At 42.9% G+C, this 26,918-nt stretch overlaps 1 protein-coding gene across 22 annotated transcripts in view; it reads left to right on the top strand.

Moving 5' to 3' along the window:
- The window catches only part of celf2 (cugbp, Elav-like family member 2), a 237,799-nt gene that overhangs the window by 72,960 nt on the left and 137,921 nt on the right, over window positions 1-26,918 (top strand). The window lies entirely within an intron of this gene.

Here is a 26,918-nt window from a genome sequence, read left to right as displayed (position 1 = left end):
CTCTCTATTCTCTCTGTTGGTAGAAGAAAAAAAAGCTCAGGTATCTGATTCCAGCCACATTATTTAACTCCACTAGAGGCTTTATTTTATTTATTTTTTTGCGCCTTCACAGCATGTTATTCTCCACACTCTGGACACTTGGATGAAATGCATCGGAAGGCATTTGCAAAAAAAAGAAAAAGAAAAAACTGAATAGGAGAGAGGGGAAGCAACACAGAGGCTTTGAGAACATACAGGAATGCGTGGATGACTCTTATCCCGTGTGTTTCAATTGGATTTGCTGTAATTCAGTTATAAACTCCGGGATTTCTAGAGCAGGGACAAAGGGAGGTTTTCATTCCGACATCATGGTCATGCGTTTTTTTCTTCTTCTTCTTTTTCTTCTCCACAGTGCATGTCCCACTTATGTCCCCTCAGCTCACAGAGCCTAGTTGTTGATGGATCATGTTTCTTTTTTTTTTTTCTCCCAGCAGAGGAAATGTAGATGCACTGTGCTGTAGTAGTTTTTATATTAATCTTCTTATGAAGGTCTTTTTTTCTATAAGTGTACAGTATGTTAACTTCTGGTGACTCATGGTGTAAAAGAATAGAACAAACATAATGACATAATAACATTTTGTGTGTGTGTGTGGGAGGTTTTATGAAAAAAACTGATTTAGTAGACTCATAATGCAAGACATTTTACGATAGGCCTACTGCGGAAATATCACCAAACTTATAAAATCCCGCCGCAGCTGGAGATGAACTGTGAAGTTGACTTACAGTACCATCAAATATTGTTTTTTTAGACTGTAAACCCACTATTTAGTTCCTCAGGCTTACTACACTTCACTATAACCATATCATAGAAACATTATAATATTGCATGCACTACTGTAAAGTATATGTTTACTACTACAGATGACTATACTCATATCTATTCAAATACATGGCAAAAAGTACCACAGGCATACTATAAGTCACTACGAGATTATTATAGTAATATCACACATGCCATACAGTACCACGGTATCACTATAAACTACCCCCAGTGGGACCCCACAATCCATGCAAGATAAATCTGAAGGGGTTAAAGCATGATTAATGGGACAGGAGAGACTGAAAAACTCAACATTCCTCTCTAATGGATACTTTAAACTAGATTTTTTTTTTTTCTTCCATTCTAACTTAAAATTATATAAAAGCCACAATTTTAGAAGAGAAAATGTCTCACAACTGATGCCTGATTTATATTTGCCATAGGTACATACGTAAGTACAAGTAGCTTTGGGTCCTGCGCCGTAGCCTAAGCCGTAGCCTGACGTGCACCGCTCCAAAAATGAATCTACGTGTCACAGATTTACTCATATTCCTGTTTCCACCATGATGTAAGGCCAGGGCGCGCACTTCGCCCCGCGGAGTCTCCCTCCATTGACTCTACATGTAGTCTATTACCCTGATGCTTTAGCGATGAGACGGCTTTCTCATTAATCAGTGTCATCGCCTCTGACGGCATACGACCGGCGGGGGTGGACAAGGAAGCCATCATACTCCCAGCCAACCCTTCCCTTTCTCCCCCCTGATGTGTCTTGCATCACCAGTTGCGGTTATATCTGCCCTGCAGTGAAGGATTTATGAATATGTATCGCCGGCATTAGACAGGCCTATCTGTGCCCTCTTACGCAGCAGGTGAGGAGGCGGACAGGTTGAACCAGATAGCGCTTATGGAGATGACACTTTGTGTTTACGTGAACACGCCTCTCGAGCCCAGCTGTTAAGCTCGCGAGAGGTGCTCTTGCTGATCTTTTGATCGCGTTGTTTGTGTCATTGTGTTTAATGGCACTGTTTTCCAGTAGCAATGTAAAAATTGGCATTCATGCCGGCACATGAGCTTCCTTCCAGTGGTATTGGCTGCATTCCCTTTCCAGGCCTTGCTGCTTCCTGTAGCGCCCCCTCCCCCCCCCCTTGACGCTGACAGCCCCTAACAACATCGGACATGACGCTGAAATAATATGAGAACTAAGTGGAACTTCCAATCTAATCTCTCTCTCTCTATACAGTTCTTTCAGTGCTGGGAACATGAAAGTGAGAGATTCAGGAAAAAATAAATGGAGCAGGACCTCTGCCCTTTACTTTCCACCCTAACTCCCACTCTGAAGCCTAGGCTTGGGTCGCTCTCTGGGAAATATGTGACCCCCCCTCCTTCGACACTGTGTTGAATCCTGGTACAAATCTATAAGGTTTAGGGTCTATCCCACTTCTAGGCCGCAGGGGGTGGCAGGATTTAGCAATTGTTTCTTGCACACGGCAATGACTGAATATGTAGCCAAAATACATAAAGAACACAAGGTTGCTTACTTTAAAAAGTACAAAGTGGGCAGGGGGGGAAACACGAGACAGACTCGCAATAATGCTTGAAAATGCCACATTCTTGCCAAGTGTGTACACAACCCCGCCACCGACACAGACAACCCATCGCTTCTCTCGGAGGGGAAAATGTATATCACTGATTCTCTTTTACGACCGCCCCACCCACTTCCAAGCCCGAAAAGACACAAATCACGAACCCAACAGCTGAAAGAGTCCTGTGACAGAAAACATAGGGTTCTCTTGAGAAATGTGGAAATGTGTGTAATGTGTGTGGATACCTTACTATGTGAATTAATAGACCTTGATCCAAAGGTCACTCAACAGGAAATTGCAATGTGGCGATCACAACTGTCATTCCCTTCAGTATTTCAGCAAAACAAATAGTCAAAATGGCGGAGTATTTGAAGATTTTTTATAATTAACACTACACATCTGAAATAATGTTTTTCCTAATGGACCCTGGTCAAACAGTATAAACCCTTAACCTCAGCAATCTCAACCTCAGTTTGGAAGATTGCAGAAATATTTTATCTTTTCAGACAAACTTTAGACAAACCATTTTAGTATTTACCCTAAGTCTTTCTGCTTTTTAAATTTACATGAAGTTATTGCAACATAACACAAAAAAGCTAAAAGCTGCATCTATATTTTTCATTAAAAGCCAGGAAAAATGTTCTCATTCCTGGTGGGTCTAATGCAAATCAATTCAGGTTAAGATATTCACATGGAAAGTCAATTCAGTATTGATCGAATGCAGATTGAACAAGTGATCAAACAAAAACTGCATCTTAACCATTATGTAGAATGTACGTAACGCATTATGGCTATTTTATGGCCAGTATGGAAGATCAAACTGATGCATCCGAGTACTCCTAGAAGTGAAGACGACGAAAGATTGGGGCGAGGAGCAGAGTGAAAATTGACATGGGCAGACTGGGAGAGGAGAATTACAGGGGGGAAGGTGTGAAAGAGGGAGGAAGAGTGATGGTTTGACAGCATTCGACTCCCTGGACAGACACCTGGTCGGATTTGAATTGTGTCTCATCTGATGTGAAGATTAAGAAAAAAGTGAATCGGTAGGGGTGGTGGTGATAGTTTTATCTTTCTTCCAAGCAACAGAGAGAGAGGCCTTATCATTCTCTATTGTGAGGTTGACACACACACACACACACACACACACACACACACACACACACACAACACACACACACAGGACTGAGAAGAAATGCATCAGCGACAGTAGAAGAAGCCCTCCGTCATTTCTGCTATGACTGTTTTGTTCATAATAGTGTTATTTAGGCGGGAAACGCGTACAGTATGTGTGATATATGATGTGATGGAGTCGTCTTCACGCACCACCAGCTGCAACGACGCTTTATGTCGCTTTCTCGCAATCTGTGTACGTGTGTGTATGTGTGTGTGTGTGTTGTCATAATGATGAATGTCTTTGCTCTGCTGGGGCTCAGGAGCAGTTGTCTGTGGCTGACACCGCTGTGTGTAGGTGGTGATGTATCACGACCGTGTGTGTGTGTGTGTGTGTGTGTGTGTGTGTGTGTGTGTGTGTGTGTGTGTGTGTGAGACAGGGGTGTGGTTGTATATCAGCAGGTATGTTTATTGAGACATGATGGGGTCAACAAGCATCTTTATATTGTGTGAAGAGGTGTGTGTGAAGGCCTGGAGAATGCATGTTCTTCTGTGTCTGTGTGCGCTCTGTATGGAAACTGACAAGTCCATAGTTATTTATTTAAATGACGTCGCCATTGGAAATCACTGTTGTAATGGCTATACGCTACACACATAAAATGCAGAAGGCTTATTTCAATTTAAGTACTCTATTTATATCGGTATCACTTTAAGAATACTGGTATTGGTACTGGTAGCCTATCCTAATTTTAAATGATACACAACACTACTTTTGACAAATTCCAATCCATAACAAACGTCACTTTTGAGGGCGCGGTCACAAAGTATAACGCATATGTTAAACAAAAGCTATTGTGTTAACTAATGCAGTTTTATAGACTACTAAAATGGCAGTGCAAAATCCCTATGTAACCGACTTAAATGTGCTTTGTTTTCAGTTAGCACGCTAACTAGTTTGCTAATGCAATAATGAGCTAGCTAACTTCACTTTTTGAGGGCGCAGTCACAAAGTACATATTAAACAAAAGCTGTCGTGTTAGCCAATGCAGTTTTACAGACTACTAAAATAGCAGTGCAAAAGCCATATGTGTAACTAACATAAATGTGCTTTGTTTTGAGTTAGCAAGCTAACTAGTTTGCTAGTGCAATAATGAGCTAGCTAACTTCTAGTACTGCCTAAAGAGAGCCCAGGTGCTCACATGCTCTTCTAGCTTCTGCTCAGCTAGCATCTGGAAATTAATGGGTTTCCTTCATTAAACTAATGGAAACTGTAGCTTGCGGATGCTAACAAAATAATAACTATTTGCCTAGTTAAAAAAGAACAAGGTCTTCAATGTTTATAGCCGGATACCTATTTAGCTTATCATATGGATAGAAAACCCCAGCAACACGTTTTCAAAAAGACAGAATAACCAGCTTTGAGAAAAATCTGTGAGTTACAAGTGCTGGTGGAGCAGACAGTTGTTTAAGAGATGGAGCAAGACTTGCGGCCACAGCAGAAGGAATTTTAGTCAGCCACTTCCTACTGTGACCAGACCCTTAAAGTGATGGTTCGGAGTAATTTCACCCTAGGGTCCTTTGCAGCATGACCTTGAGCCAAACAACCCCCCAGAAGCTTTTTTCATCTGGGTCGAACATTGGGCGAGTTAGCGTTATCAGCTGAATAGCTTAGTGCAGGCGCTAATGGATCCAAGAGTGTATCTTGTACATAACCCCACTAATAATGCCCGAAATGATACCAAACTTCTACACTAGTACAAATAGGTTATGTACTCATAAAACAATGGATTGGAAAGTTTGTAAGTACACCAGGAGTTTATTTAAATAACACTTGCCTGCTGGCTTCTGCTCTCTGCTGCTACCGGCAGTAAGACGAGTGCTGGACGTCTACAAATTACAACACTGAAAAGAGATACAACAACAATATTTATTAATTTAACTTATTTTTTATTGTTGTTTGGCTCGAGGTCATGGTTGAAAGGACCCTAGGCTGAAATTACTCCGAACCATCACTTTAAGTACACAGGGTCGCGTCAATTACTTAGAGAGGCAGTGAATGTACAGTAGCCGAGATTTGACGATGCCAGTCAGACGCTGCCGGTGTGTTCATTGCACTTAGGGTGTGCCTGAAAATGTGTCTTGCTTAAGCTCCACTAGCAGATGATCTGCTCATGATTGTCTCATTACTCTTTCTTTACTCTGTCAGCCATGTTGTGTTCAAGGTCTGCAAAATTAGCTTTTTTTCAACATCCCTCTCATTGCCTCTTCTCCTTGATTCTTCCCATCTTTTGCCATTTTAGCATTTTAATTGATTTGACTTCTCAAGAATGGCCAGACTTCTCCGTCTCTCTCCCATGATTATTGTTCCTACAGTAGCCTACGTTCAGACATAAGTCTCCAGCTTTTTGCTTATTCAAGTCAAGTACACGTTCACACGGCACACATAGATGCACACACATAAATTGAGCTGTGCAAAGGCATTATATTGTGTGCGATTGAATGTGTGAGTAAAACAGTGTTGTGTGTGTGTGTGTGTGTGTGTGAGTTTTGTGTTTCATCACTTGGCCTTGAAATGAATGCACATGCTTTCAGTGCTCCATACACAATTTGCCACCCACACAAATGCGCAGAATACACACCGCGTGACACACACTAATACACACGCAGTCAAACACAAACACAGTCCCCGTGTTGTTCACATCATGTCCCTGGGCTGTAATGACGGGCAGAAAAATAACTCAGTCCTAAGAGACTTAGAGAACACAGTGATGATCTCTCTTCCTCTCTCGGTTTATGTATATTTCTCCTCCCAGCCGCCTCCTTCTTCTCACCGTCTTTTTCTCTCCTTCCTTTCTTCCTCTCATTCTTAATAGTCAGCCATTGCATTTGTACTGTGCAGTGGCATTACTCTGGCTTGCCAGAGGGAGAGCTTACCTCGTGCATGTCTCAGTAGATTTCTTTTTTCTACCCCTTCTTCCCCCATCCCTCGATTTATCCCTCTTTGGCCTGTATCTTCCTCTCTTTCACTCCACACTCCCACTCTCTCCCTCTCTCTCTCCATTCAAGCGTGCTAAATGCTTTACCTCTGTCAACTCTTGAGTCTGAGAGGAGCTCATTATTGTGGAGAAGGAGAGGAAGTTGGGATTAGGAGCAACATTCGTGGACTGAGGCTCTTGTTCAGCTAAAAGAGCCATCAGAATTACAGAGCGGGATAGACTTACCTGCGTTAGTTGGCGGTATTATTCACTAATCACCTGGGTTGAGGGGTTTTACCGTGATTTTGAAATTATTACTTCTCGAAAATGTATGGCTCTTTTCCCGGAAAAACTGGATTTCTCGCCACATTTTAAATTATGTTTGATTTTAAACAGATAGACAACAATGAATGCTATTATCTTTCTTCGATATTATTCTTTGATATGTGGTAAACAGAGCAACAGATCCTTTTAACATTACACTATCTTTGAGGTGCATAGTTTGTTGTCCTGCTTTTAGTAGTTTAGATCAGTCCAAGTAATTATATGAAAGTGTCTGACCATCTTTAAAGTGATGACTTTATGTTATTACATGCAGTGGCAGGGAAGGAAAACCTGTTGCATGCAGTCATTTTGACGTGTTGTCTCTTTTGGTGTACACATTTTGCACTCCACTTGGTTCCTTATACGTATTTGCCACACGGCTGTAAGACCCTGTTTGCACTTGGTTTTAAAATGTGTTTCAGGGATCCAAACACAAGTGGACAGAGGAGACACGTTCCCATTCACAGCTTTGTCCAGTGTGCATCTCCAGCTCACCAGATTTTGTTACTGTCTACGTCACTACCGGTCAAAGGGCCTCAGGCACACTTAGTCCACACTCACGGGAGTCACGTTAGCGCTTATGCCGTTACAGCTGGAGATTTTGCTGTCGGCAGAATTCAACACATTTTCTTTCATAGGGCAAAGACCTTTGTTTAACTCGTAAAATGTGCATGTGATAGAGCGTTGGCGCGCTGTCATTATGTGACACCCTGCATTGATGGCGTATTTTCCTGTTACGTCCTTGTCGAGGATGCATCAGGACGCGTTAACGTTTACACTACAAAAGAAAATTGGTCAAATGTGTCCCAGACCACCTCGGCAAGTGGTCTGAGTGATCGTATCACAATGCGTCTCGGTGGCCGTTTACCCTTGTATTTAGCGCTGTCCATTTGTGATCCGATCGCCCAAGACGCATTTTACAACCAAGTCTTAACAGGGTCTAACGTGCCATTGTTAGCATGAAACATAACTGGAAGAAACAGTTCTAGAGTAGCAAAGAGTTGAGCAAGTTTTGTTACTAAAATATAGGCATTTCAGGGTCAGACTTGAGTTTTACCATTGACAGTTGCTTACTCACATGCTAGCAACATGATGCATTCGACCTGACACAGTTACTTGGCTGGTTAGCTTGCATGAGAGAAACTGTTGGATGACGTGAGAGCCAGTCCGGTGACATTAGACAGCATAGAAACCTAAAGGCCCGGATCTAATGATAGTCAAAAGTCACAGAAAGGTCAGTGGCAGCTGCTATCCGCGTGCAGAGCAGCTACTGCTGTACAAATCATCCCCTGGTTTTCATTCCACACACTTCAGCAGCTGTTTTTGCTTCTTTTTTTTTTTTTTTTTGAAGAGACAATTGTGTCATTATTGTTTGATTTTGTTCCAGTCTTTGGTGCTAGTTGGTTATTTTCAGTGGCATCTTTCCATCGTCAAACAACCAGCGTGACCAGTACTAAGTCTTTTCTTTTTTGTAAGACTAGGTGGTACTCATTTTTTATGTCTTCTCATGCACATGCTGATGCTCAAGTCCTGCTTCTATTATTCAAAACAAATCATAATTATGAGTCATATCACTTCCTGTGCACAACAGTATGCGTCCCAGTAGTGTTCTTATGGAACTCACGCAAATTCTAGGAGGGACCTCCCCTTCAATAGCATTCACACACTACTATTGGCCAGGCATCGATGCTTACACAAGGTAACGGAACCCAATTTGTTCAGGTCCGATCCCCTGACCAATCGGCTATGCTAACCTCAACCACTCGAGGTCAATGCCAACCCCCAACCAATCGGGCTGCTTCGTAGGGCGGGACTTGCCTAGAAGTTACATGGGATCCATAATAACGTGTCCCAGTAAAGACATGCCAGATGCTGAAAACTTAGAGCAGCAAATGCAATCGTTTTCAAGACACGGCATGTTGAATCACACAACAGCTATTAATGCGATGGTGCCAAAACATGTCTTAAAATGCTGGCAGGAGGAGTAGGAGTTAACTTCAATCAGCTGGTGTAGTGTTTGAAATGGAAAACTGCAGGCTCTCGGGGCTGGATGGCACTTGGTTATCTCTATGATAGCATATGGGAGAGACTTTTTTTTTGATGGGGTCAAACTGTCCATTAATGTGCCTGTTCCTTGTCTAACCTTTCAAATCTGAGTATAAGCGTGTAGCATAAGTGGACAGACTATATTTATCGCTGATAAAATTGGCCAATAAAGTATATTAGCCTGCAAGAAACCATGTCTCAGTCGGTGTAGAAGTAGTGGTCACCCCCTCATGAACATTTGTCTTGGATTCAGTGGTTTCTTAGGGTCTAGGTTCTGTTTCAGTAGCTTTTCAACTATGTCAAAAGGCAATTCTGGCACAACTATCGATTAGTTCTTTTTCCTGGTTGTGAAATATTCAAGTAAAAGATATGAAAAAAATAAATGCATTAGCCTCGAAAAAACCTTCTGGCCTGACCCTATAATGGAGTCTTACTAGGAATCAAACCTCCAGCCATGCATGGGGGGGATTAATCTGAGTCTTCCATCCAAACCTTAGGGTGCCACCCAGCCTCATTGGCAGAGCACAGACTGTACTCCCTACCCATAAATCTCTCTGTCTGGTCTCTTCTTCTCAGTCTGACTCTCTTCATTCCCATCTGTTTTATATGGGCGATGCAAAACATACACGTGAGCACACATACACACACATATCCATACACAGCTGCAGAGCTGTCAGGTCTAACCTTGACTTGAACAGAGAATGAATTGTAATGCAAAGTGTGTGTGTGAGTGGGGGGGGGCAGCACAAACAGGATGTCAGCGAGCTGCTGCTCGTCTCTGCCTGACCTACCTCTTTCTTCCCCGTGGAGTCCGAACTCAGCACAATCTCTCTGTTACAGGCATTTATTTTTTATTTTTTTTGCCTTTTCTCTCTCCTCACCAAACAGATCCCAGGAGTTTTAAAGCAAAAAGACAGGGAGAGTAGCACTTTGGTCAAATCAACATAGACACCAAAATCATATATCTCCGGGAGCTCTTGTGTCGCACGCTAACGTAGATAGTAAGTCATTTGAACTACATCAATTGTGAAGTGAATTGTGTAATCTTAAATGATATTCAGCCAAAGTCTGTACATTTCATGTAGGGGATAAATATAAATGTACATGACAAGATGAATTTGTGGTTGCTCGCCTGAAATATTCTCAATTTTTGATTTTCTTACTCTGCAGAAAAAGAAAATCTTGTTAAGATGGAAGGCAAGGCAACTTTTTTCATATAGAACATTTCAGCGACAATGCAATTTAAAGTGCTTTACATAAAACCATGAAGAGCAATTAAAAGCAATTAAAAACGTTAATTAAAGAGAATTAAAAAATGAAAACAAGTTAAAAATAGAACAAGACATAAATACAAGAATACAAGTTACAGTGCAGTGTAAGAAATAAACAATTGCTTAATTTAATAAAAGGCAGCAACACACAGAAAAGTATCAGCCTTGATTTAAAAGAACTGAGAGTTGCAGTGGACCTGCAGTTTTCTGGGAGTTCATAATTATAAATAAGTTCATAATGTAGCAGACGATCAGAAATGAACCATTCAGTGCTTTTACAACCAACAGTAGTATTCTGAACTCAGTTATTTGAGAGACAGGAAGCCTTTGTTAAAGACCTCAGAATTGGACTGATGTGATCCATTTTCTTGGTCTTAGTGAGGACTCGCATTTGGATCATCATCAGCTGCAGCTTTCTAATTGAAGTTAAGGCTTCCATCTTTGGACAATGTTACAGGTGTGCTTTTGCTCCATGCTATATGGCAAGCATTGTGTTAGCATCTAGCCTAGAAACCTTGGGCATTATGTACAACCTAGGTACCTAGCCAAGCGTCGGCCCCCTCAGTTGTGTTCTGGCACGGAGGACCAAATACGAGCCGGCCCATATATGGCTTCCAGATTTGGAATTTGAATTGGTCCAATGTGGTTTAGGAATCAACCTTCCGCTAGCAGCACTCTGCCCAGCTTCGGGCCAGTTTTCGGCTCATAATATCTGTCCAAACCTGTCTAAACCATGCACCAATACTTGCAAGTCATTCATCACGAGTCTGGCAACTAGATGTTTCAGACGTGGGCCGCTGTTGGGAAAACTGAAATCGATGAATACTGAAGAGTTAGAATGGACTGAACTGCTGAGGCTGCTATATACTGTTAATATCTTCTATCATGTAAGAAAAGCTTTGTTTTTTCCTCTATTATATATTGCTCTAATAGCTTTGCCTCTACGGGATTATGTCCTCATGTACAGGTGAAGACATTGAGCTAAATCAAGGACAACAAATATGCTCCCCTCATGATGTTTCGTGGGCCAAACACTGTCCCATTGGAATCACTGGGGCGTACTGTTTGTCGATGTAGTGTCCGCGACCTGAAAATATTTGCAAAGCTGTATAGAGCAGAGCAGTAGGGCCTTCAGTGGGGTGTCCAAGCCTGCGGTAAAATCCCCAGTAGTGATAGATGTGTGTGTTCCAGATAGCAAAGTGATCGATGGGAGTATTGTCGGGATAGGCGTTCAGAGGTGCTGTTATTGTGTTCCGGAAAACTAAGGGGAGATGGGGTGGGGGTGGGGGGGGGGTGCAGAGGAGAGCTTGACGGGTTTATTGAGAAGCGTCATCTAGTGCACCGCCCCGGGACTCTTAGATGTAGTTACAGAGGGCATGAAAAGCAAGGATGGAGTAGAAAAGAAAAACAAACAAGGAAGAGTTGGTTGCGGTGAATGCATGGAAGTAGAGGAAGTGTGCCTCAGAGGAGAGCAGACAGGGAGGAAATGGAGGCAGGAAGTGAGGATGGTGCAGAAGTGGGAATAAATGTGTAGGTTATCTGTTGATGTTTATCTGCTGTGTCCTGAGGGCTTGTGCAGTCATAACAGTGATCTAATCTGCACCTCTGGAGAACACACACACACACACACACACACACACACACACACACACACACACACACACACACACACACACACACACACACACACTCACACACACTCTCTCTCGCTCTCAGTGCCCATGCCACCAATCATCCATTTAAACCGTCATCTATCTACCCTTCATCCAATCCATCCATTCAGCCCACATTTCCACTTTTTAATTTATCCTCCCCTTTATACCGCAGAATTCCTCCCATCCTTTAGTCCGTGCACCCACTCATGCATCCTGCTGAAATCCAATTGGCCTCATCTCCCTCCCCCCCTGCCCATTTACCTTCTGCTGCCGTAGGGTTCAAAGGACTTTTAAAGGCAAAAACTGATGCGAAGTTATTTCAGATTGAACCTGCTGACTGCTGATATTTTGTGCTGATATTCAATATCTTTCAAATTGGCCAATTTCATGGCAAAAAAAAAAAAATCTATAATACTCAGAAGATTGTGCAGAGCCCTGCAGGTGATAGGTTGGGAATTTGCGGGGTCGGTGTTGTGAATGTTGTCTTTTTTTGACACTACCACTAGGGGGTGGACGTCCGACACTTTTCTGGCCTTAATGAGCAACTAAGCAGCCACTGAAAACCTTGACCTCTGTTGGTTTACCTTCTCACTTTGCTGCAGAAATGTACTCCAGGGTGTGTCGATACATCATGACATCACTGTAGGGCGTGTTCGACAGATTTGAAACGTTCAACCAGAGAGGGCAGAGGAACACAGTGAAGGAATATGAAGGAATGAATACAATAGTAGGCACCTCTATACCAAAACCCAGCTGTTTCATGCCACTAATATTCTCTGGAGTAGCAGCAGCAACTGGTTACTTCAGTTCCTGTTGTTAATGTAACTTTAAACTTGAATGCAAGTCAATGTCCATGCAAGAATTTAGTCAAAGGAGGTTTTGAACCTTTGTACAGGATAGAAACTACCACAGCACTCTGCCAATTTGTGATTTCTTAAAAAGTGCTTCTGTTAGCTAGTTATTGGTGGGCTGATATAAGCCTCCCTTCAACTGTGTTAGAAGCCACTTTAAGGGCCTGCATGCCTTGCGTGTTCACTGGTATGTAAGATGCTGAGTCTGTATTACACAGTATGGACAAATGCATTTACCCTAGTGCCTGGTGTATGTCACATAACAGGTGGTAGTGGGGGGTGAGTGTTAAAGTGTGTGTGTGTGTGTACTGTATGTAATCAGACCATGCTGCTGCCCTGGGGGGATTGTATGGGAGTGTGGGGAACAAAGAGCATTTAAAAAAGTGTTTTTTATTATATATACTGTATATATATTAGCCGCTTTCCTCCCTTGTATTCACCTCAGGGCAATTGCAGAGCATTTCCCATGTTTAGATGAAGGTTTGAGTAAATGGGCAGCCATAATTGATCAGTAGTGCATGCAGAAAGCAATAGTGTCTCCTTTTAATTTACCTTTTCTGGTTTTACTCTTGTGTATTCAGAACTAGCATGGCTAAACTGCGCTGTAGGGTTGAGTTCAGCAATTTGTGATTTCTCTTGGTGAAAGGTTTCAGCTGTATTGTGTGTGTGTGTGTGTGTGTGTGTTTGTGTGTGTGTGTGTGTGTGTGTGTCCGGCTCAGTGTGTGTCTGTGCCCTTCGGTACCCCTGGCGAATCGGCCGTTTTGCACAATGCAGCGTTTGACAGGTCGGAGCGTTGCGTCGCCATCGTCCACTTCTCAGTCTCCTAAATTCCTTTTTCAAAGAAGCGGGAAAGCAGAGTGATTCTCTTCCTTCAAACACTGACGTTTAGGCGAGGGCACTGTAATTTGCCATACCGAGAAGCCGAAACATGAGGTGTCAATTGAGCCATTGATTCCTGTTGGCCTTAGCCTTTTCAGCGGCGAGAGAGAATAAGAGGAAGAAAAAAAAAAACGAGGGTGAAGCCTTTCCTGTGGACGAAACACAAGCATCTGGTGCATTTTAAGGGCTTTGGCTTCACTCAGATAGATGTTGTAATGCATGTGTGTGCATGTAGTGTGCACTGAGGAGGCCTGTGAGCGTAGCTGCTCATCGGTGCATGCATGTACGCCAAACAGTGCCTCGCTGTACTCTCTAATAACCCGCCAGGGGGCTGGGGAGTAGAGAATAGCCTCTTAACCCGTGCAGAAAGTGAAGGAGGGAGGGAGGGAGGAGGATGCTGGGGCTAACGTGGCTTCATTCCTCCAAGCTGCCGCTGATCAAACAGGTTTGATGGCTTTGGCAGAGGGGGAAAAACTGAAGGCACCACTGGAAAGGCATTAACACAAGCGGGGGAAGAACCTTAAAGGAGCAGAGTGGCAATCTCGACTGTTTGGCTCATTTCCCTCAGTACAGATCTATTTTACAATGTCCCAGACCATTTCCCACTCAGGATGCTTAGCTCGTGTGATCTCCCTGCTTGTTTGGATGTGTGTGTGATCAAAGCCCCCCCCTTAAGTCAGCGTAATTTGTATAATTGAAAACAGTCATCTGATGTGTAGTTCAAAGGTAGGGCAGCACCAAGATGTCACCCAGTGATGCATGAATTAGCACCTCCGCTTGTTTAGTTCAGCCCAAGTGCCAAAGCAGCGAGGCTATGAAGCATCGCCACTTCAAATGTTTTATTTAGTTGATCAAATATAGATGATTGCGAGAAGAAGAAACAAATTGTATTTGGCTGAAAAAGGTAGTTCCAAAATTAACCTGGTGGGTTTTTTTAATATATATTTTAGGTCAAGTTTATTAAAATTGTTGTTTACAAGGTTTTGTGACTCTTGAATATAAGGGACCCTTAAAAAACCACATAGGAGGGAATAAAATCTACATGGATATCTACTGTGGTAGCCTGGGAAAACCCTGACGATCTTCCGGCAAATTTGAGATTTGATCTGCGAGTCAGTCTGGCCAAGAGCCCATTCAAGCCCATTTCCAATTTTTCCAAATCGAGGCACCAATCACAACCATGGAGGCGGGCTTTACATGATGACGATAGTGCAGCGACGGCGAGCAGCTTTTTGTTTACGTTCAACACAACGGCCACCGAAGCGCAGCAACCCGTCGCTGCTGCTGTCGCTGCTACGTCGCCTGGCTGGTTGGTCTGATTGGTTGAAGGACTATCCAATTGCGCCCAGAGGCGTTTGAGCGGCGTCCGTTGGTGACGGTCCCTTTGGAAATGGGCTGCGAGTGAAGCTTGCCCAGACCCACCCTCAGTTACAACTGAGAAGGATCTGGTGTCAACCAGGCTACTGCTATGGGCTATGACCCTTCCATTGTGTCCTGAATAAAGTCATTATTACGAGCTATAAGCAGCAAAGTTTTATTTGTCTCTTGACATTTCGAAGGTGTGCTTTGGAGGTACAGTTTTCATCCGACCACTGCAACAACAACAACAACAAAAAAAATCTCATATTTCATTTTGAAACAAAAGTCTTATTTTGTTTTTCTCCGCCAAGCACGATGATTTAAACCCAACTTATCCAGCGACTTGCTCCGAGTTATCAAAGCTGCTGCCTGATAAGAGCGCCGAACCTATTTTTCAACTTAACCCAGGGACATCATTTTTGTTTTCACATATTATTGCTTCAGTTTGACGGAGTAATCTGTCAGTGGAATTGCTGATAGGGAGGCAGCAACACTGTGGTCCTGTAGCTGAGTGATTGAGCAAGAGGCTAAACGTTACCAAGGTGGAGGGGTTCGGTTCCACTCTGGGCCACCCAGGCTGAAAACGCCTGAACCGGCTGTCACGTTAAGCCTCTGCATAAACGCTTCCACTAAAACAGCAGACACAGCGGCGGTGATAATGATAGGTACTTTGCCAAATATTTTGATCATTTCCCATCGTTTACACCTATTAGTCCTGGTAATTTGAGGAGCACAAATATTCAGCTTCTTAAATCTTTTATTCAGAGTGGAACAACTCTCTCATATGGATCTATTAGAAAGGAAGTCGATTATAAAACACCTAACATTAACACTGTAGTTTTCCACTCAAATATATTGACTGTCTTCATATTTTATGTTAAATATGATGTTTTTTCTCAAGTAGGTAAGTGGAAACCCTCAGTGTTTTTAGCGTTTCCAAAAGTGGCTCTTGAAATGAAATGAAAATGTGTGTTCATTACTGTGGGGTCTACGTTTGATCAGGCGCCTGTTGCAAAGCTTTTTAGGCGATTTATCCCAGACACCACAGTGAATCATAGAATTCATGAAATAATAACACAAACCTAGAACTCTCTCTTGAAAAAGAAGGAGCTTTTTTTTTTTTTTTTAAAGCTTGTACCGTGGGGCAAGATGTGCAGGAATCTGCAAGAAGATTGTACGACACACGCAGATATTCAAGCTAGTAACCGCAGGTTATCTTCAGTTTGCTGGGGGGCCCTGGGGCAAAAATGAGCTCCTACATGGGCCCTTAGACAGTATATATTACATTGGCTCAGGTTTGCTGTGAGGTAATTTGATTAGACATGTTAATTACGGAATAAACTATGTAAAAGTACAAAACTAAAATAATGAAGGGTTTAAAACTAGATTTTGAACATCCTCATAGCCTAAATATCAGGAAATATAGTACCTAAAAGCCCTTACCTTCACTGTAAAACTTTTCACCGTAAATTTACGGTAATATACTAGCAGCAGCTTTGCCAGTAAGCCACTTTTTATTTACAGTATGCATACTGTTTTAAAATGTTAAGGTACAGTATTTTACTGTAAATAGACAGTGTAATCCCCAGTTTTTCCTTTATTTTCCCAAGATGCATTGGTATTACCGGAAATACCTGTAATCTGTAACATTTGCAGATAGTTCTGTAATATTATTTTCTCCAGCAACGCATTGCCATTTACAGTATGATCCTGTGTAATATAAAAACAGTAAGATACTGTGGGATTTTAGCTGTAAATTTAGGTCTACAGCGTTGTAGTCTATATCCTTGACATTCCACTTCTGGGATTGCTCCGTTGTAGACAGAAATTCTGCCGGATTTCACTCATTTAGGCCGGATATCCTTGGGCTTCCTTTGTGTTGGCATTCTAAACTATGGTAGGACTATGGTTAACTGCCCCTCAGATCAGGGTAAATCCAGACAGCTAGCTAGACTATCTATCCAATCTGAGTTTTCTGTTGCACGACTAAAACAACTTTCAAACGTACACACGTTCCACCAAAACAAGTTCCTTCCGAGCCTATGTTGCAGCGGCACCGTGGCTTTCCCGGTGCTTAGCACCGCCCAAGACGATTGTGATTGGTTTAAAGAAATGCCAATAAACAAGAGCACGTTCTTCTCCCATCCCCGAATGCTATGTGGAGTAACCTGGCAAAGCGAGACTAACAGTGTTGTGACTAGGGCTGGCTATCACAATATGATACGGTCCCGTTGTGTTGTACTGATGCATATTCCCAACACACACTTTATGTCAAATTAGCAAAACCATTGAACCAACAGTTAGCCCGGAGCTTCTGGGGCCCTCGGAGTTCTTGGTATTCTGATATCCAGTTTGTTGGTAATCAAGCCTTGGTTTTTATTGGCAACATGTTATTCATGCTAGTGATGATAAAGGATATTTGATCATGTTCATTTTTTTTTGGATCTGAGCGTGCGGTTTTCAGCCTCAAACATTTTGTGAAATCACTTCCCGGTTGTTCATGTATTTATTGGGGAATGTCTCAACCTTCTACTATGTGAAATTTATTTAGAAATTATAATGATCCAATGATGGGAGTGTCTGTAAATGCAACAGACCAAACACAGTCCAAAGAGTTGATCAAGTAAAGTAACCATTACAGACAGATTACACACATGAATCACCATCTGGGGGAATTATAAACCATAAATCCAAGGCTTTTTGAAAAATGGCCAAGTCTTTGTATGTATACTGTGTGTGTGCGCGTGTTCACACAAGTGTGTGTGTGTGTGTGTGTGTGTGTGTGTCCGTCTGTCCTCTGGGCACATTGTGATGCCGTTTTGGACGGCTGCCCTCGTTCTGATGTCCCTATCGACTCCCTGGCCTACATGGCCAAGTACAGGCCTGTTTTCCACTGCAGGTCGATAGAGACGCAGTGCTGAGGGGACAGCCCGAGGCTTACACACAAATGCACACATATACACAGATGCTCGCACTTAAACACTTACAAGCATGGAAACACAATAGTATCCCCAAGGTTCAGGCAGTGCAGTCGCGTGTTGCTCGAAACACCAGCGGAGTAGGTGAGGGATTAATGCGTCCAGGAGGGCGTGTTTGCTGCATGTTCTGACAGGATTTCCAGATTAGTTTGTGTTTAATCCAGATGTGTGATACGGTCAGTTAATAATGCTGCTGCTGCTGCTGATGATCATTTTGGATTGAAGCTGATAATAATCAAAGTTTGTAATGATAATCATTGCTGAAACAATATGTCACGGATGTATTCAGCATTTATAATTGCCTGTGAAGCAACATTTAAAGGAAAACTTGTATCAAATACGTGCTGCCTGCAGGGATCTGAACAATTGTAACTGGAGGACGGCAGGTGTAGACAGCTTGGATTCACAGCAGTTACAATGAATTTTAAATGATGACCCAGAGTCATGGCAAAATGTATCAGAACCTACAAAGAAACGTCTCAAACCGCTCTTGCAGCACAATCTGATCTTGTTGAGTCATATGTTGGGTATGCTCAAAACAATCATTGCTTTGCAAATACATCGCTAATAATGCTTCTTTCAGTGGAGCTTCGGAGGAGCTAGCAAGACGCATAGGCGGCCAATTTAGCTATTTCTTAGCAGGGCAACAATTGTTTGGAAACATCCAGTAGTTAGAGTAACAGTATCGCCTTCAATCGAAAAGCATCAGCCTCAACCCTTAATAAATGACCCCAACCCTGGTCTGGATTAAAGGAGTACTCCAGGGATTCTGCATTGCACTACAGTTACTCACAAAAGACAATAAAAAAATTTAAAGAGGTAAATATTGATGGAGCAGAGGCCTAGATATCCTAACTTTCAATCCCTAGTATGGATCCTACATTTCCCATAATGCAATAGCATCTTTTTTTCGACCCTCCATGCCCCGTAACAAACTCCACACCTCTGCAGCGCTAGCTTTCCCATCAAAATCTTTAGCTCTACCAGCCCAGGCCAAGGTAACGCTGATGACATCATTATGACATCATCAGGGGGGTCATTTCTCAGATTTGAGAGAGCTTCTCCACGACCCTAGCTGTGTAGAATTCCTCAAGACGTTTAAACTGAACTCAAAGTGTGAAATTGGTGCCCAGCGGGGAGTGATAATATGATGCTCAAAAGTGAAGTATTCCCATTAACTGTAGAATCATCGACGTTCGCAATCTATTTTCTCAAAGCTGTGCTGCCCAGCTCTGGAAGACTAAAATTCAGACTGATAGAGATTAAAGCGCTGCTTGTTCTTCCTCTTTCCTCCTGCATTCATTTCCTCTCCAGGCTCTCTCCTCTTTCCCTCCCCTCCTTCCTCTCTTTCTTCACCCTAACAGCTACAGCAGTTATTACTACTTAAAGTACTGCACTTGCTGACAGGGGGTTTGTGTGTGTGTGTGTGTGTGTGTGTGTGTGTGTGTGTGTGTGTGTGTGTGTGTGTGTGTGTGCGTGCGCTGTAAAACACTGGTCTGATGGCTCCTTCGGGTATTTCAGAAGCTGCAGTCGCTTCTCTAAAGTTCAAGCAATTACATTTTCCGACTGGGTGCCATTTGCCAAACAGTCTCTGGCTGTGTGTGTGTGTGTGCGTGTGTGTTTGCTTATATTGGCGTTTGTGTATTATGTATGTGCCTTTCTGTTTAAAATCATATACTGTACCTTATGCGTAAAGATTCTCAGTAAAGTACAGGAAACAGAGCTGCTGAAGGGGTAGGTTGGATAATATGCAAATATGCAATGACTAAGGTTACATCTAAACTCCGCTCATTTGAAAAATGCCGTTTGTTTGAGATCTATTACAGATTATTAGTGGGTGGACTGAACTAGTAGGTGCTAGTAGGGCTGAAATGAATGATTATTTTCGTCTCGAACCCCAAATCATTCAAATTACTTTCGTATATTATAGAGACAAGCTAAAACAAATCGATTAGTTCATAGCCAACCAGCAAATATTTGGCATTTTTGATCGATGACATTTTGCTCGCCTGTCCATCAACTCTATCAATCAATGAATCAGTTATTTTATTGACAGAACTACATACTAAAGGTCCCTTAAGGGTACTAAACTAAAAAATAAAAAGATGCTTTGCTGGCCAGTTTCAGCGCGGTGATTCGGATCTAAAACGGTAAAAAAATCTGTCTGATTTTAGAGTCAGTAATACAGCACTGGGTCAGAGTAGTGAGGGTGGTCAGAGTGATGTGTTTGGCATGCTGCAGTAGATGTGTACTGTACATGACTGGAATGTGTCCGAGCAGCAGGTTTTGTGTCGGCCCCAGTGTAGAATTACAGACTAGGATTGCACCAATATGTGCTGTTAAAGGCCAACACAGATCATTTTGGATTGAAGATGCCAATAAGCAATATTCATGGCTCCGCCGAAGATAGCTAAGAAAAGTAACGACGTCTAAGACGGAAGGTTTTTTCTGGTCTCTTTGCAGCACGAAGGGCTTGTAAGCGACAGTAAAACTCTCTACTGAAACTCAAGATGGTGATGACACAGCGCGGGACGACACAATCCTAGTCTGTTGTGCTAGCTGCTTATCTAGCTTTGGAATTGCTGGAAGAAGACTTTTAATGGAGCTAGGCTAGCAGTTTCCCACTGCTTACAGTCTTGGTGCTAAACTCAGCTAATCACACCGCAGATCTATCCCTGTTCTGCACACACAGATGAAATTATTGATTTTATTAGATTTAAAAAAAAAAAATTATTATGAAGTTATAGATTTTTAGTTTTTTGTGTCACAGTGAACAATTGAATTTCACAAAATGTCATTTTTGTTCCTTGTTTGTGTTTCTTTAGGGAAGCAACAGAGGAGTAACCTTTGCTAGTTAGCCCTCAGAGTTGAGATCAGCCTTTTGGGTGTTTGCAGTAATGGACTGGTTGAGCTTACTAGTGGGGAGACACAGAGCTGGATCTGCAGGGGCTGTTAAATTTAAGTGTGTGTGTGTGTGTGTGTGTGTGTGTGTGTGTGTGTGTGTGTGTGTGTGTGTGTGTGTGTGTGTGTGTGTGTGTGCGTGCGTGTCAGCGAGCAGAATGGGCTGCCATAGGCCTGACAGGATGACAGCTGTCACCAAGGAAATAGAGAGAGAGGAGGACGAGAGAGGAGAGACACCGCCTCAAGGGGACACACACGCTCTCTCTCAGACGAGGGCCTGGAAGTCGTGTGTGTCTTTTTGGCACGGTGGTGTGCGCAGCCATGTTTGTTTGCGAGCCGGAGAATAGCTGCAACGCGAGTATAATTGGTTTGTGTTTCGGGTAATGTACACACTTATCTTCACATCAGCAATTACAGTATGTGTATTGAAAAGGAACAAAGGGACAGTGTTGGTATGTGTTTACAAGGTGTGTGTGTGTGTGTGTGTGTGTGTGTGTGTGTGTGTGTGTGTGTGTGTGTTTGTTTCCACTATGTTCATGTTGGTGCGAGTATTGAGTTTGGCCTGCTTCATTAGTTTATATTGTAAAATCGATGTTGCCCATTGTGGTGCGGCCTGCCTCTGTTCTTGTACTCGGCGATACGTTGGTGTGTGTGTTTGTGTGTGTGTGTGTTTGTGTGTGTGTGTGTGTGTGTGTGTGTGTGCCCAGTAATAGTGACCCTGGGGAGAGAGTCTGACATGGAGGGAGGAGCCCCCTAAGTGACCTGGAAAGCAGACCCATCCATCAACTCTTTCTCCTCTCAATCCTTTCGTTTCCTCTCTCGTTGTCTTTTTTCCACCTCTCCTCTACAGGGCTATTACAGCAATCAGTGCTCTTAAAGCTGCACCAAGGACCTCTGTGTGTGCGTGTGTGTGTGTGTGTGTGTGTGTGTGTGTGTGTGTTTGTGAGCATTTCTGGGATGATTCTTTCCCCCTGTCGAAGCAGCGTGAGGTTATGTGTATTTAACCCGGGCTAGCTGGCCCCGCTAAGCTTAATGGTCTCAGTAAGATGGAGAGCACTGTGAAACAGGAGAGGGCTTGAGACTAAAGAGTGAAGACAGGGATGAGCGGATGCAAACGGAGGGATGTGGAGTCCAGACGGTCAAAGGAGACAGACTCAGTGTCAAGTAAACTCACCTGAGCTTAGTTACTCTGCTTTTCATTTCTTCCTTTCTAGCCTGACCGCGTTTTTTTGAGATCCCACTTTTTTTCTATCCAGACACTGATTCCGACACCTAAACCTACAGTATTTCCAAGTACCTAATCTAATACCAGTGCCCCGTTTTTTTTTTTCTTTCAATTTAAAATCCATAAACATCACTGTGCGGAACTGACTTGGATCATTTAATGTGTAAGATAACAAAGCTGTAACACATCACTTCTTCAAGAAATTGCATTATTTTACTGCCCTCTCCAGTTGATAGTCTGTTTCACTTCTAGTCAAACTGATGGGTGTGGTCAGATATCTATAAACGATGTGCACTACGTTGACATGCATAAAATGTAGCTCTTTTTGCTCTTGTCTTGAAAAAGACAACATCTCCTTAGCTGTTTACATGGCTAATGAAAATGAATGTGCCACTAATATGCCCTATACATGCCGTTTACAAAACGGGCTTTTCCGCGCTTATGGACTTGTTGGACCGTGCGAACACAGCCTTCTTCTTTCATTTCTTCAACCACCTTCTGGAAAAGGTCAGCGATGCGATGTTTGAATATATCCAAAAACCTGCTGACATCCACGTCTTTCATAGTGTTAGCATTTTTACTTATTAAATTACTTTTAAAGGGTTCATTAATTATCAAAATTGTTGATTTATTTTCAGCCAATACGCTCATTGTGTCAGCACTAAGTCAAAAGGAAAACCCACCTTAGAGAATGTACAGAATGCGTGTTATACCACTCTGATACAGAGTCTATATCTGTATTTGAACAAGTTTCTCCATAAACAAACCACCAGAGAGAGAGACGGAGTGTAGAGATGATTTTTTATGTCGAGGCAAATCCTGGAGCTGCTCTGTAGACAGTGAATAATGGAACAGCTCCCCGGACACTGTGACAGCAGGTGGGGTGGGGTTGGGGGTGGGGGGGAATTTCACCGGGATATGAGCACATTTTCTCATTCACAGCTGGAAGTCATACATTCAAATAAAACTCTTTTGGGTGGGATACCTGAAGCACCGAATTCTTGAGCTCAGGTATTCAGCCACTAATTAATATCAGTGGTATTGGCCTCCCAAAAAAAAAAAAAAAGTGTCACATCACAAATCACATTAATTCCAATCTCGACGCTCGGATTTTGCGGCTTAGGGAGGGAGTTGTCTGTGATTGTAGATATTGAATTTACTCTGGGATGATCACTGGGATTGTGTTACAGACGTTGTGCATTCGGGTACTGTGCTACTGAGTGAATATTGCTTTACTTGACCTCTGACCACATTTACATGCCGGCTGTGACAGGTAACCCAAATCATCTAGCAGCTTTCAAGAAAAAATGAAATGCAGAAATGTAGATCAGCAACATACCGTGTTTTTTTTTTTTTTTCTCCCCCGCCGGTGACAAATGTTAGTTTGTTTTGTGAAATAATGAATGTCTGCAACCTCCAGCCTTCCTCAAATAGGATGAAGTAGCGAGAAAACGAGGAAATGTAAATCACAGTTGGCCGCACATGCAAGCGCTCTATTCTGGTGCTGTGCTTGGGAGCAGGGGGGGTCTACTTTTTCTTTTTGAGTCGCTCAAATCATAGAAATAATTGATATTCAAGGCCTTTTTTTTATTATTATTGTCCACCTCTGCCATGAGTTAAATTGACGACGCATTTGCTGTCTCCTCACTGAGGAAAACCGCACAATGTAACTGTTAGCTGACTCTAGTCTGTATCGACGACGGTCCATTTAGGGGATTGGTCCGGTGCTGCCGGAAAATCTGCCGGATGTCCCTCATTTTCAGCCGGATGTCCGTTACCTTCCTCTTTCTTTGTGTTGGCATTCTAAACTCCGGTGGATTTGTGAGGACTATGGTTAACTGCTCCTCAGATCTCTGCAGGGTAAATCCAGACAGCTAGCTAGACTATCTGTCCAATCGGAGTTTTCTAAACACGACTAAAACAACTTTTTTGAACGTTCCGCCAAAACAAGTTCCTTCCCGAGGCTATTTTGCAGCGGCCGCCGTCATCGCGTCCGGCGCTTAGCACCGCCCAAGACGATTGTGATTGGTTCAAAGAAATGCCACTTAACCAGAGCACGTTTTTCTCCCATCCCGGAGTGCTGTGTGGACTAGCCAGATCATAATTCCGCAGCGCTGTGGAGGGAAGGTCTGGCAACGCGAGACTAAGTTGACTCTAATCTCATTTTGATCACACTTCCTCGAATAAATGTTAGTAATAAAGCCCTGCAAAGGCCACATCTGTCCAACTCTATTGCGAACCGGCGAGGTAAGGTTTAATCATGCGAGCTTCCCTGCTACAATATCTCCTCCGAAAGGCGCCGATCAAAATCAGAATCCCGTATTATTCACCCAGCATGTTAAATCTTGTGAAAGAGGAAGGTGCGTGACGCTCCGCGGCGACGTAAAGGGTTTAAAAGAGATGATGGGCTTGCATTGTGTTGGTGTCGGCGTGTGTGTGTGTGTGCGCACACACACGTGTATCTGTGTGTGCGAGTGGGGTGAATGGGGGTCTGGCATCCAAGCGGCAAGGTAATGAGTGGAGCCACAGTGTGTGTGGACCTCTAGCCTCTGCAGTGGAGAGCAGGGGGGGCATGACTGGAATACAGAGAGACACTGTTTCTCCCCCTGATGGCTCTGTTGGTTATGGATGAAACAGCCCCAGTCTCTTTTAGAGGCAGCTCAGCAATGCACTGTGGGAAGCTGGGTTTATATTCTCTAATCACTATGAAGGACGTACTGTATGCATGTCCTCGATTGGATGTGTCTCATCGCAAATTACATTATGTTCCTTTAGCCTTAAAAGGTGGATGGGCAATTTGACGTTAAAATACTTAAAGGTCCCATATTGTAAAACGTGAGATGTTCATGTCTTTTTGTTATTTATTATAACGCAGGTTAAGATGCTGTATAAATACATTAAAAGTGTCAAAACCCTTAAAGGTGCAGTAGGTAAGACTTATAAAACTAACTTTCTGTCATATTTGCTGAAACTGACCCTATGTTCCAGTAGAACTACATGAAGCAGGTCATTTAAAAGAAAAATCCAGCTCCTCTGGCTCCACCTACAGCCTGTAGTGTGATTTGCAAAAATCCACAGCTCCCTGTTCAGATGCACCAATCAGGGCCGGGGGGGTGTCTAACTGCGTGTCAATCACTGCTCATGCAAACACATTCATTCTCCCTTGTGGGGGGAGGGGCTTAGGAGACCGTTTTGGGCTTTAGCAGAAAGGGGGGAGGGGGGAGGAGGGACAGAGAAGTTGTTGATGTTCAAATCTTTTTGGCTAAATCCTGGATGTTCATAATCCTACCTACGGGACCTTTAATCCACGGAGAAATGATTCATTAACATATTAAAAGATCAGAGTTCCTACTCTTTCCCTTTGGTTTGCTAGGATCAGTCATTAATTCTGACAGCGGCTGTAGCTTAGCATCTTAGCATATCCGCGCATATAACAATATGGGTGCATGACAAAAATGCGACACATATTTCGTTCAAGGAAATGCTGCTTTGAAGCGACAGCACGTTAGCCCTTGAAATATAGCTTTGAAATTACATGAGAATGGATAGATAAACTGAATGTCGGTAAATAAATTTTTTTATTTTATCAGCTTATTTGTCAGGGACAATACATATATTTGCATTGTGACATCTAAAATGCAACCTATGCAATGGGTCTTCTAGCTGTGGGCTAATTTGTAGTCCCTGGTTAGGCTTTTAGAAATGACACATGGTAAAACACTATAAAATAGACAGTGAAACGGTCACAGATGAATGAATTGCAAAAAAATATATTACTTTATAAACTGTAGGAGACTTTTAAAAAAAAAAAAATTAGGTAAGACTCTGTCAACACTTTTGCTGATGCAAAATATTGATTTCTTTGTTACTCTGTTGCTACAGGTATGTGACAGTCATCAAAATGCCTTAAGCTGTGTTGTAGCATAAAACTACTTCAACGACCTCGAGCTAAAAGAGAGAATATGGGACCTTCATATTGTTTGTAGTGCTGAATTCCAACAGCTTAGCCTACCATGGACACCTACATCAGCCTTGAAAAACTGTAATTTAAAAAAAAAAATGTTTCCCTTTTGTCAACCAACGTATTCGCTTCACCTTCTCTCTAATGAGCCCATGGAGTCAGCACACTTGGAAATGACTTGTGATTGCGCTGAAACCTTTCTGAATAGGCCAATCAAACTGCCACTATTTCTTCCCAGGTTGTTCAACAACCCGCTAATGCATGGATCAATGGGGAAAGTCACTCAGTGCGTGCTTTGTGGAATAAGTAGCTGCTTATGGTTCGTACATCTACAGGATAATTACACGGAGCGGTGGGCTTATGTAAGGAGCGTATGTAACGGCTGTGGATGAAATGTGGAAATTACAAAACAAAGGTACGCTGACAGACAAGATAATTTGAGAGTAAGGTTATAGGAAGCGTTGCAAAAAGGAAAGATGTCATTCCCCACACCCATTCCCAACACCACCCCCCCACCCCCTTATCATGAGACGGGGCTTTTAAGGAGATTCAAATGAAGCTGGGGGAACAGGTCACCCCAGGTGATTACTTGCAATTCACAGCGGTGAAGGTCACGCCGGAAGTTTAAGTTCAAGTGAGCGGGAGCGAGGAGAGAACGCGGCGTTATTAACTCCCCCTGCCTGTTCTGATCTGTTCCCACTTGACATTAGCAGGAGAAAATGACATGCTTTTAGCAGTGGCTGCTCATATAAGAGGGTTACCTCTGTCATTTAGAGGCAAGTGCTGGTGGGAGCTGACAGGAGCCCCGGTTCTTAAGAATAACCTGGTTTAGAAGATGGAAGGGAAGGAGAGAGAGAGAGAGAGAGAGAGAGAGAGAGAGAGAGAGAGAGAGAGAGAGAGAGAGAGATGGTGGGAGCGAGGAAGAGAGAATGAGGCGATGCTTTTTTCTCCCTGCAAAAGAGGTGGGGATATGCCACATGACTAGCTCTTCTTTCTTCTAA

Source organism: Perca fluviatilis, chromosome 23, assembly GCF_010015445.1.
Source record: "Perca fluviatilis chromosome 23, GENO_Pfluv_1.0, whole genome shotgun sequence".
NCBI lineage: Eukaryota > Metazoa > Chordata > Actinopteri > Perciformes > Percidae > Perca > Perca fluviatilis.
Note: the sequence above shows the minus strand (reverse complement) of the source record. Positions and strands in the feature narration are given on the sequence as shown.